At 44.6% G+C, this 12,617-nt stretch overlaps 1 long non-coding RNA gene across 1 annotated transcript; it reads right to left on the bottom strand.

Annotated features, from left to right (window-relative positions):
* On the bottom strand, nucleotides 654–7,205 carry LOC106506937. Its single transcript, XR_001302596.2, has 3 exons — nucleotides 7,068–7,205; nucleotides 3,769–3,917; nucleotides 654–962 (listed from the first exon to the last, which is right to left on the bottom strand). It is a non-coding gene; the product is annotated as an uncharacterized LOC106506937 (long non-coding RNA).

The raw sequence follows: 12,617 nt of genomic DNA on the forward strand, positions 1-12,617 counted from the left end.
ACTCTGCCTCAACCAGAATATGGGGCTCCCAAATTATAATTCTGAGGACCCCCAAGTAAACTATTTTCTTATTTGCAGCTTCTTGCATTATTATTATTTTTTTCTTTGGTTTGACACCCTTTCCTGTGCCTCATAGCCATTTACTATCAACCTGCTACTCTAGGCCCAGAATGTGAACGTGCGTGGAAACTGTGAGTCTTTGATTAAAGAGCGCCCCCGGGGAAATAGTGTAGGGTTCAGTTGTAGTCCCTGGTTCAGATCTTTTTTGATCGTGCAAAGATTTTTCTTTTAAGACTATATTTTTAGAGCAGTTTCAGGTTTGCAGAAAAATTGAGAAAGGTACAGATGTTTCCCACATAGCCTCTGCCCAGTGGTTGCCGATTCTTCCTACAGAAAAAGAACAGGACAATGTTTATAGTTGAATGACTACAGGACAAAAGACAAAAGCCGCCTTTGAAATAAAGCTTCTCACACGCATAGCTCTCGGTGCAGGAAACCAGCGAATTCTGTAGTGGTCATTATTTAGAACAATGAGGAAAATGAGAACAGCAGAAAATGTTGAAGGTCGCGAACACTGGATACAAGCCAAACATTGGAAATGATTGTTTATTAACTTCTTTCCTGCCTGAATTTCTGTCGCTTTTTTTTTTTTTCCTTGCCTGAGAAGGGAGGGTCTGGGTTTTTTTGTTGTTTGTTTTTTCTACATCTGCCTGATAAGGTAGCACGGAGGGCTCCATTTCCATCATCATGCAGGAGGGGTTGGCGGCAGGATAGGCACAGATGTTAATTTAGCTTCTGTCTCAGAACTTCGCACTTCAGGAACGATCTTCCTCCTTGTCAACAGCAAGTTAGGCTACACTTAATAGCGGTGTTTCTTGTGTCTTCACCTGGCCGTGGGCTGCTTTAAGCAACTCCTGTCACTGTGCGAAAGGCTGGATGAGAGGTCATGCTTCTCCTTTTTGCTGAAACCAAAGAAAGATTGAGGCATGTTTTCTGCTTGGCAGGACACACATCCTGGGGTGCTTACATCTTTGGCACAGCTATTCTGTGGAAATTTTAATTGCAAGAGCAGGTATCCCCTAAGAGGATCAGTTGTCAGGGGGGTAAACCATGTTTGTTCTTCATTTATATTACAAATATATTTATAGGCGTTCCCCCTTATGGCTCAGTGGATTAAAGACCCAACATTGTCTCTGCAAAGATGCAAGGTGGATGCCCAAGATCTTCCATATGCCACAGGTGGGACCATAAAAAAACAAAACAAAACAAAACAAAAACGAACATACTTGTAGCTCTGGTTTGTGTCTCATCTTGACCTTTGACAGCTGTCTGAGAGCTGCAGTTTTTATTCACAGCGTGGTGGACTGACAGGAAGGGGTCTCCAGTGGGCATGGTCTTGTGGAGCCTGATGGCTTGTGGGGCTGGCGGGGGCAGGGGGCACAAGTGCCAGGGCCTGGGAGGTCATATGGGGTTTATTCCTTTGTTATCCAAGTAAACAAGACACTCGTCTCACTGCCTCCATCCTGGCCCGCACTCTGCAGCCCAAGGGATCCTGTTGAAACCCGAATCGGATCATATCACATCCCGCCACTGCTTCATGCCTTCCCTTGCATTCTCATTTCACTCAGAGGAAAAACCGAGTCTTCACAATGGCCCGAAAAGCCCTGCTTGATCTGACCCGTGTCCTCCTCTTACCTCTCCAACTTTTCCTCCTATGGCTCTCCACCTCCCTCCCTCCAAGCACCCAGGACCACACTGGTCTCTTGCTGGGCCTGGGCCACACCAAGCACTGCCCTCCTCTGGTCCTGTGCATTTTCTGTCTCTTCTGCCTGGAATCCTCTTCCTCTAGATTTCCGTATGGCCCTCTCCCTCATTGTCCACTTGTCTCTGCTTAGAAATTACCTCCTCCGTGAGGCTTACCCTGATGGCCACATTTTAATTAGCATTCTCCAGACACCCCATTCCTACCTATATAACTAGATTCTCTCGTCCCTGCTTTCATTTTCCCTCAGCCTTTTATCACCATTTAACATGCTAGATCACCTTTCTGGATTGTGGCATTGTCTGTCTGTCTTGCTACAGTGTAAGCTCCAACAAGGCACTGATTTTTACCTTGTCCATGCTGTTCCCGGCTCTCATCCAAGCCCCTGGAATAGCACTTGGAATATAGCCAGGTTGAGCATCCATACTGGTTTGCCAGGACTGTCCCAGTTATGCCTGTTATCCTGGCATGCTTATTATTATTTTTTCAAATCATGAATATGTTTTTTAATGGAGATATGGTTGCTTTACAATGTCATGCTAGTTTCCAGTGTACAGCACAGTGATTCAGACACACACACACACACATACATACATATATAAATATATTCTTTTTCAGATTCTTTTCTCATATAGGTTATTGCAAAATATTGAGTATAGTTCCCTGCACTATACAGTAGGGCCTTGTTTACCTGTTTTATATATAGCAGTAATGTATATGTTAATTCCAAACTCCTAATTTTATCTCCCCCACACTTCCCACTATCCCCTTTGGTAACCATAACTTTGCTTTCTATGTCTGTGAGTCTATTTCTGTTTTGTAAATAAGTTCATTTTTGTGTGTGTGTATATATACATATTTAGACTCTGCAATAAGTGATATGATATTTGTCTTTGTCTAGCCTACTTCACTTAGTATGAGACTCTCTAGGTCCATCTATGTTGCTGCAAATGGCATCATTTCATTCTTTCTTATGTCCGGGTAGTGTTGCACTCTATACATATGGCACATCTTCTTTGTCCATTCATCTGTCGATGGACATTTAGGTTGCTTTCATGTCTTGGCTCTTGGAAACAGTGCTGCTGTGAACACTGGGGTACATGTATATTTTCAAATTATAGTTTTCTCCAGATAAATGCCCAAGAGTAGGATTGCTGGATCGTATGGTATTTTTAGTTTTAGCATTTTTTAAGGAACCTCCGTATTCTTCTCCACAGTGGCTGCACCAATGTACATTCCTTCCAACAATGTGTAAGGCTTCCCTTTTCTCCACACACTCTGCGGCATTTATTATTTGTATACTTTTTAATAATGGCCATTCTGACCAGTGTGAGGTGATGGCTCATTGTAGTTTTGATTTGCATTTTTCTAATAATTAGCAATATTGAACTTTTTTTCCATGTGCCTCTTGGCCAACTGTCTGTCTTCTTTGGAGAAATGTCTATTTAGACCTTCTGCCCAATTTTTGATGGGGATGTTTGGTTGTTGTTTTTTTTTTTATATTAAGCGTTATCAGCTGTTTGTGTATTTTGGAAATTAATCTCTTATTAGTCACATCATGTGAGAATATTTTCTCCTATTCTGAGGGTTGTCTTTTCATTGTTGTTTTTTTTTTAAATGGTTTCCTTTGCCATGCAAAAACTTTTAAGTTTAATTGAGTCCCAGTTGTTTATTTTCGTTTAGATTCCCCCCGCACTAGGAGATGCACCCAAAAAGATATGGACGCGATTTATGTCAAAGAGTGTTCTGCCTATGTTTTCCTCAAGGAGTTTTATAGCAGCTGGTCCTACATTTAGGTATTTAATCCATTTCGAGTTGATTTCTAAATTGGCATGATTATTAACTGCACTCCTTTCACTGCGCAGAGTGTTGGATGATTCGATTTACGGTCACCGTGTGCAGAAGCTCAGTAAATATGTCTTAATTGAGAGGCTGCTCCCTCAGGGTAGAGGCTTTTCCAGTTGTGGTTCAGGTACATAGTCCCAGGAGAAAATCAGAGCACTCACCCGTATGAAGCAGCTGAGGCTCCGAAATGGTGGTAGGGAAGAGCCGCTGGCATTTGGAAGGTCAAGTCTTTGGGCTACAGTCCATCCATCTCTGATATTCAGGAGCCGGGTACCGGTTTCCTCCTAAGAGCACCGTGGAGTCACTGCTCCTGCAAGAAACCTTGAGGACTAGAAGGTGGACCAGAGTAGAATCGTAGACTAGCATCCAAAACAGAAATCCAGCTTCATAAACTGAGGCTGAAGAGGGTAGCGGCCAGGTAATCAACATTTCAGTTAAAAACTCAGCTAACATGGAGGTCCCATGTGGCTCAGTGGGTTAAGAACCTGACATAGTGTCCCTGAGGATGCGGGTTCCATCCCTGGCCTTGCTCAGTGGGGTAAGGAACCCACATTGCCGCAAGCTGTGGTGTAGGTCATAGATGCAGCTCTCATCTGGCGTTGCTGTGGTTGTGGCTCCGATTTGACCCCTAGCCTGGGAACTTCCATATGCCATGGGTGAGGCCTTAAAAAGACCAAAAAAAAAAACACCAAACCCTCAGCTAATATAAAGGATCCTTAATACTTGACTCTCTTGAATGAACCCTTTGAACTCTACATATATTCAAAATCCAGCCTTTTCTTCATGCAGACTGTGGCTCCCTTTCTCGTTGCCTTGTTATGTTTCCCTTTATTCATAATATATACGTGAATACCTTTTTAAATGTAGATTTCACTTTTACTTCTTATTCCCTGCATTAGTTTTCTGTTTCTGACATAAGAGACTGTCACAAACTTAGCAACTTACAACAATACACATGTATTTTCTCACAGTTCTGCAGGTCAAAAGTCTGGATTGGGTTAGCAGGTTTTTCTACTCTGGGACCCACAGGCCTGCAGTCAAGGCATTGGCTGGCCTGGGCACTTATCTGGAGGCTCTGGGAGCGGTTGCCTTGCTAGGCATCTTCAGATTTTTAGCAGACTTTCGTTCCATGCTGTTTTAGGACCGAAGCCCTCATTTCCTCGCTGGCTGTTGTCTGGGAGTCGTTCACAGCTTCTGGCAGCTGCCCACATTCCCTGGTTTGTAGTCCATTTTTTATCTTCAAAACCAGCGTCGACTAAAAAAATGCACCATGTGAGCGTTAAGTTTCATTTGGGGCCAGAGAGGACGTAAGCCAGGGAGACAGCATCTGAAGTAACCCTGAGAAAAGGAGGTAGTCAGAGCAAAAGACGACTGCTAATAGCAGAAAGCCAGCCATCTCACATTAAGGAATTTATAGCTCTTTTTCTCTGTATGGGAAGATGCTCATTGAAATCATTCCTTTGCTGTGCACCTCAGCTCTCTGGGGCCACTCTCCTGTATTTGCCCATCCTGACTTTCCTCGGGGTTCACAGTGGCTTCGGTCTGATGGCTGCTAGCTGGCAGGTAGTCTTTGTTTCCTTCCTGAGTTCCCTCGGGGCTCACCGATGTTAAAGGTGGCCGCGATTGCTGAGGACTGTGACACTCTTTGTTTACGGACCTGGCAGGCAATATTTTACTTCTCACCAGCAAGAGCTGGTTGACTGCGTCTCGCACTTGGAACCTCTGTGACTCGCCCCCCGTCTAGCACCTCTCCTCCACTCTCTGCTGCTGCTGCTGCCTCGCTCTGACTCACTTCATTGCTTTTCTCTTTTGCTTTTCTGGATTCATTTATCTATAAGGGGCCCACAAGGACAATCCAGAATATTCTCTGTTTTAAGATTAACCGATTCATCACTGTGAATCACTTATGAATCAACTGGTCATTGTAATGCACTGTAATAATTATAATAAACAGATTAATTACGGCTGCAAAGTCCCTTCACAGCAGTACCTAGATAAGTGTTGGATTGAATAACCAGGTAAAGGGACTCTTGGGCTCACCTCCTGTTTTTGAAAACATGTACTGTTTTCTCTTCAGAATATGTGTTATCAGGCACTGAGGTGGTTTGGGGTGGGGGGTGTTTGGTTTTAATTTTATGGCCGCCCCTGTGGCATTTGGATGTTCCCTGGCCCGGGGTGGAATCCAAGCCACAGCCAAGACCTCCGGCAGCTGCAGTAGTGCCAGATCCCTTTAACTCACTGCCTCAGGCTGGAATTGAACTTGTGCGTCTGCAGCGACCTGAGCCCCTGCCATTGGATTCTTAACCCACTGTGCCAGGGCAGGAATTCCCTAAGGTGTTTTTAACCTGGGAGTATGAGGGCCTCCCTGCCCTGCAACGCCCCTGAATTTCGCCTGTAAAGTGGTGAAATGGGTGGGCAGGATACTGAGCTGTTCTTCAGAAGTAAACTCATCTGCTGAGAACCAGATTTGTGAGCGTCTCCAGCTTCTGGCAGCTACTCAATACCTTCATTCCTTCCTGCTTGCAGAGTGTTTAGTAACTCGCAGAACCAGATGTCAAAAATCCGTCTCCAAGCCTGGTTCCCAAGGCCAGGGAAGTGGATAGGAGGGTGTGCATTGTGCTCAGAAAACTCCACGCAGGAGCAGAACTATCAAAACAGTGGCACCCAGGAGTTCCCGTCATGGCTCAGTGGTTAACGAATCCGACTGGGAACCATGGGGTTGCGGGTTCAATCCCTGGCCTTGCTCCGTGGGTTGAGGATCCGGCATTGCCGTGAGTTGTGGTGTGGGTTGCAGACATGGCTTGGATCCTGCATTGCTGTGGCTGTGGTGTAGGCCGGTGGCTCCAGCTCCGATTCGACCCCTAGCCTGGGAACCTCCATATGCCACGGGAACGGCCCTAGAAATGGCAAAAAAAAAAAAAAAAAAAAAAAAAAGACAAAACAGTGGCACCCGGTAGTGGAGGCGGCGAGATTCCACCCAACTGAGACCCACCAGATAGATGTGAGTTGTAACAGGGGACGTGAGGATGATGATTCGGTAACTGCTGCAGGAACTCCTGTTTGAAGCTCAGATTGGTCAAAGGCAGTGAGTCTCCAAGTGTGGTCCCCAGACCAGCAGCATCAGCATCACCTGCGGACTTGTTAGAAGTGGAAGTTCTTGGGCCCCATTCCAGATCCATTGACTCAGAAACCCTGGGGACAGGGCACAGCTGTCCCTGGTTTAACCTACCCTCCAGGTAATTTAGATGCAGGCTTAAAGGATTCCCAGAGGGCTTCCAGAGTGGTTCCCCTTGCTAAAGATTTGGCTGCTCTCAAGACAGTAGAGAGAAAGGAAACAGGTTTGCTCTCTGCTGGGGCCCCGTCTCTTAAGCCACCACACTACGCACTACACAGTAAACGGAAAGAAACACATTCAGGAGGTGAGGATATAATGTAAAAACATCATGGAGACTTTCATTACCTTTTATGCGTGACACTGTGTGGGCAGAAGATGTGGGCACAGCATTATTTCCTCTAGAAGTTTACACGCCAAGACACAGTTCCTTAATGTCAGATTTGAACATCTCCTCTAGAGCAGGCGTTTTTGTTGCCCTGCATCTCTGGGGACGTTTCCCAACTATAATAATCTAAGAGTATACTTAGTGCCCAGGGGCAGAAATATTTAACACTTGAAATCATTCCCCAGGAGATTCTGATCAAATTCACCCTTTCTCTCCTCTTGCTGAGGGCCACTAAGGAAAGCGTGTGCATTTCACGTTTCCAACCCAAGCGGAATCCATTCCTAAATCACTCCACTGAAGCCCTTCGGATTGTCAACTTTTCATTCATGAGCCAGAGTGTGGAGGCAGCGTTACCAATTTGGCTGCTAGGTGGCTGGTGCTGAAGGTCTAAATAGCAGCAGTGAGCCCTGTCTCTACAGTGAGCGTCTCCTTTGACTGAACTTGGATGTGAAGCTGGCAAGCTGCCTGGCCCATCAGAGAGTGAAAGAATTTATTGTGAGTCACTGTGGGAGGCAGAGGGAGTGGAAAAGGTCAAGGGCATGGGTGAACTCAGACATCTGCCCGGCTTCTAAAGAGAGGCATGAACCAGGTTAAAGGACTCGAGACTTAGTCCTCTTCGTCTTTCTTTGCCAAATACTGGCTTTTCACTGAGACTCTGCTTTTTGGTTTTCCTTTGTTTTGCTTTGGGGATGGATCTCGAAGCTCTAAGACCAAACACAACGGCTTTTCTTGATGTCTTTACATTCAGATTTTGACACACCCACGTAGCAATTCCGGAAACATGTTCCTTAAGAGCTGCTTGCACCCTTGCTCTGCCATTTCCAAACTCTGTAAGCTTTGGCAAATCACTTAGCCTCTGCAAGATGTAAAAGTAATAGTTCTTACCTCACTGGGTAATTTGAAGGATGAAATGAGTTCATAAAGATCAAGGGCTTACAACTCGGCCCTACATGGCATAGGCCTGCAACAAATGAAAATTATGGTTGCTGTGGTGGTGGTGATTTTCCTTGCCCTGAATCTTTTACTTCTCACACTTCCCATCTCTCACCCAGTGTGTACCACATGCCAAGGGACCATCACTAGGGAAGAAGACAGAGGCTCTTGGTTGAAGGAGAAATAATTTCCCAAATGCCACACCCAATCTGCATGCACATTATCTCCTTTCTCTCACTGACCAGGAGTTTATTAATGAAATGGCAGGACAGTGAAGAATAACAAAGAATTACTTTAATGACCTGAACATGGGGCCTTTTAGCACTTAGAAATGTAACAAGTAGAAACTAGCAAAAACAAATGGTAAATCATTCCAACATAATGTATAGACTCTATCAATCAGAATAGGCAACATCTTGTGCAGTAACAAAGAAGCCCAGCGTTGTAACCATGTATAACAACAAGGGCTTATTTCTTGGCTCATGTAACCAGTCTGTCATGGAGAGGCTGGGTCTCTACTCCACAGCCCTCTACTCTGGCTGACTTGGGTGGTTAGAGCAGCCAGCATCTGGAGGGTTGCTGTGCTCTGACCATGGCACATGAAAAAGGAGACGAGGCAAATCACATACTAGCTTTTAAAGGTGTAGCCCCCGGAGTTCTCGTCATGGCACAGTGGTTAACGAATCCAACTAGGAACCATGAGGTGGCGGGTTCGATCTCTGGCCTCGCTCAGTGGGTTAAGGATCTGGTGTTGCTGTGAGCTGTGGGTAGGTTGCAGCCATGGCTCGGATCTGGTGTTACTGTGGCTGTGCCATAGGCCAGCAGCTACAGCTCGGATTGGACCCCTGGCCTGGGAACCTCCATATGGTTGCTGCCCTAAAAAAGACAAAAGTTTTTTTAATCGCTTAAATTGTCTAAGAAGGAACTGCATAAAAAGATCAATCTCAGTATGATTTTAGGACAATAAATAAGTGGAACTTTTTCCTGAGTTGTTTGTATTATCCTAAATTTATAGATATATAATTCCTAAAGTATATTTTTCTGCAGTATCTTTTGTTCCTGGTGTTCAGTGTGTATGCATGTATGTATTTCAATTGCTTTAATTTTTAGTAACTCCTTAAAAATGTATTTTGACGAAGGAAATATATTTTTGAGAAAGTCTATCAAATTTACTATGTTTTAAGCATGGACTATAGTGGTTTTTGTTTGTTTGTTTGTTTGTTTGTTTTACGTTAACTCTGATAATTGCATTTAAAGCCAACTCTGAATTATCCATAGTCATGAAATGAGAATGGCAATAATAATAGACAACAGTGTCTTTTTTTTTCTGTCTTTTTAGGGCTGCATCCATGGCATATGGAGGTTCCCAGGCTAGGGGTCCAATCGGAGCTGTAGCCACCGGCCTACACCACAGCCACAGCAATGTGGGACCCATGCCATGTCTACAACCTACACCACAGCTCATGGGAATACCATATCCTTAACCCACTGATGGAGACCAGGGATCGAACCTGCATCCTCATGGATACTAGTCATATTCGTTTCCACTGAGCCATGACGAGAACTCCTAGACAGCAGTGTCTTAACTTACTAAGTTTTATATTCTTATTTGTCCTTTCACTGGATTAAGGAGCTATTGTTTACCCTTTTTTATGTATTTAGAGATTAAGGAGAGGCTGAGTCTTAACCCTGGTCACACAGGAAGTGGCACAGAGCCTTCCAATCCCAGTCTCCCTGGAGCCAGATTTGGTGCTCCTAATACCAGCCACCCTAGGCTCAGGCTCTGACCAAGCCCCCCGAGTGAAGTCGGACAAATTTAATTATCCACCTGAACTTATCTACGTGGAATCCCCGAATATGAAAAACAAAAATGGGGTCACCTAGAGCCAGATAAAATACATCCCGATGAGTTGAGAGCATCCCAATTATGCTTTACCCAAAAGCATAATTGTCACCTATCCACTAGTAAAATGAGTCCAATACCATGATATCTACATTTAAAGTATGTAAGTACAGAGGAGCAGAATTTCGTAGGTTAAAAGAATGAAAAAAACAGTTGTGCTGAATTAAACAGTTGTGCTGAATTTTTTTTTTTTTTTTTCCTCTTTTGGCCACACCTGTGGTATATGGCGTTCCTGGGCCAGGGATCAAATCCAAGCCACAGTTGTGACCTACACCATAGCTGTGTCAATGCCAGATGCTTAACCCACTGAGCCAGGCTGGGATCAAACCCTCACCATCACAGAGACAACACTCCATCTGTAACCTGCTGAGCCACAATGGAAACTCCCGCAGCTGAATTCTTAATGTTAATGGAAAAATAACTATGAAAAACTTGAGTTCAACTGGTACAAATGTCAAAGGCTTGTTTAGTAAAAGTAGAGATGAACAGCAAAGAATGTGCCGTAACTTCAATTCGCCTCTGAACACGAGAACCTCCAGGCCTGCCCTGAGACTTATAGTAGCCCAAGTGTCATAATAGGCTTTGACTTTTCAGTAGGATCAGAGAGAAATTACTTTTTAACTCCAATGAATTCCAACATCCTGTTAATTGAATACCTTGACAAGCTGGTTAATGAGACTGTTGACAGAAGAATGTAAGCTCAATTGTTTTTTATTGTGGCTTTTCAATTTACATTTCCTTCCTAAAGAAAAGCTGACAAATTGCATTGGAAAAAATCTATATTAGTAACCAGAAAATAAATTGCTATTACAATAACTTTGCTGAGGTAGGGAAGCTACAGTATAAAGAGCATTTATTTTTAGGTAAATTGCTGGTGTTCAAGAATGTTCTATTTGCAAGGCTAGCTACTAGGCAAAAAAGAATGAAGATAGCATACCTGAGATTGCCATCCTGAGAATGGCCTGCTAGTAAGGTTGGACCTTGCCTGCAATCTGCAAACTAGGATTTTGAGAGGGTTCTCACCAGTCCCAGGACTGATAAGGGTGGTACAAACAACACGGTTCATAGTGAACTCTGCTTTCCTTCTGGGAGTCAGGAATGTTGATCTATGATTGGCAGAGGGTACTGACATGACCAGCCCCCAATGAAAATCCAAAGTGCTATGGCTCTAATGAGCTTCCCAGGGCAATAACTTCACACACGTGTTGCTGCATTTTTTGTTGCGGGGGGGGGGGTAGGGGCGGTAAGAGTGCACTGAGTGACCCCTCATGGGAAGAATGAAACAGAGCAGGATAGGGCGGGCCCTCCAAGGTAGGGTACAAAAATGCCTCCAGGTCCCCCATTTCATGTCAGTAGAAAAAGGCTTTAGTCTCCTAGGCCCTTCCTGAGTTCCAAAGAGAAGACTCAAGCAATGAGTAGTTAGGGACGTGAGGGGATGCAGGAGCAAAGGAAAAGCAGTCAAGCAAGGGAAGGAATGATAGCTTAAACAGCTATACTGCAGCGATAAAACAGTCTTAGTTCCTCCTCAAGAGATACACATAATAATCCAGTGTATATCTTTGAGTTGTTCTGAATAAACTAGTACTCCCTACCTAGGTGGAGAATGGTGACAACTTGCGGACCACAAGTGGGTAGACCTCAGACTGATTGGAACCAGAAGGCTGTTGATTGATTAAGACGACGGAAATATCCTCCCATTACTTCACCACCAACCAATCAGAATAAGATCCACAAGCTTTAGCCCCACCCCCACCCCAAATGTTGCCTTTAAATCCCCTGAGGAGTTCCCATCATGGTGCAGCGGAAACGAATCCGACTAGGAACCATGAGGTTGTGGGTTCGATCCCTGGCCTCGCCCAGTGGGTTAAGGATCCGGCATTGCCGTGAGCTGCGGTGTGGATCACAGACGTGGCTCAGATCTGGTGTGGCTGCAGCTGTGGCATAGGCTGGCAGCTACAGCTCTGATTTGACCCCTAGCCTGGGACCTTCCGTATGCCTTGGGTGTGGCCTTAAAAAGACAAAACAATGACGACAACAACAACAACAAACCTTCCCCTGAAAGACATCAAGGAGTTCCAGTCTTTTGAGCATGAGCTGCCCATCCACCTTGCTTGGTGCGCTGCCGTTAATGCTATAATGTCCTTCTCCACAACCTGGTGTCAGTAGATTGGCTTTGCTGCTCTGTGGGCCAGCAGACCCAAATTTGGTTCAGTAACAGAAAGAGAGCAAAAGGAAGCCTAAACGCATATTCCTCTAGATTCCACTTGTATCTTTCCTCCCTCTCCATCTGGCTGCATATCCATACAGCCTCACCGTAACAAATCTAAGCCACATGTGCAACTCTGCACTGAGCCTCATAAGTCCTCATGATGCATCTCTGAATGTGGGGATGGTCTTGGAAACCCTTCAGCACAGCCACTTTCCATGGGCCTTTTACCTCCATAGGCTTTCATTTAAAAAGCAGTACGAAGTTCATGTGTTTCATCAGCAAGTTGTAGAAAGACTTGGCGTCTCGCCCCTGTTCTGACAAGATAAATAAAACTTCAAATATATTTGCAATCTGGATTTCAATACATCAGCTTGCAACAAACATTTTACACAATAAGAAGTTCTGGAAGAGAATCGGGCAGGCAGTGAAGGCACACAGCAGAAACAATAGTTCACTTTTAAAGAA

The sequence above is a fragment of the Sus scrofa genome, chromosome X (genome assembly GCF_000003025.6).
Source record: "Sus scrofa isolate TJ Tabasco breed Duroc chromosome X, Sscrofa11.1, whole genome shotgun sequence".
Classification (NCBI taxonomy): Eukaryota; Metazoa; Chordata; class Mammalia; order Artiodactyla; family Suidae; genus Sus; species Sus scrofa.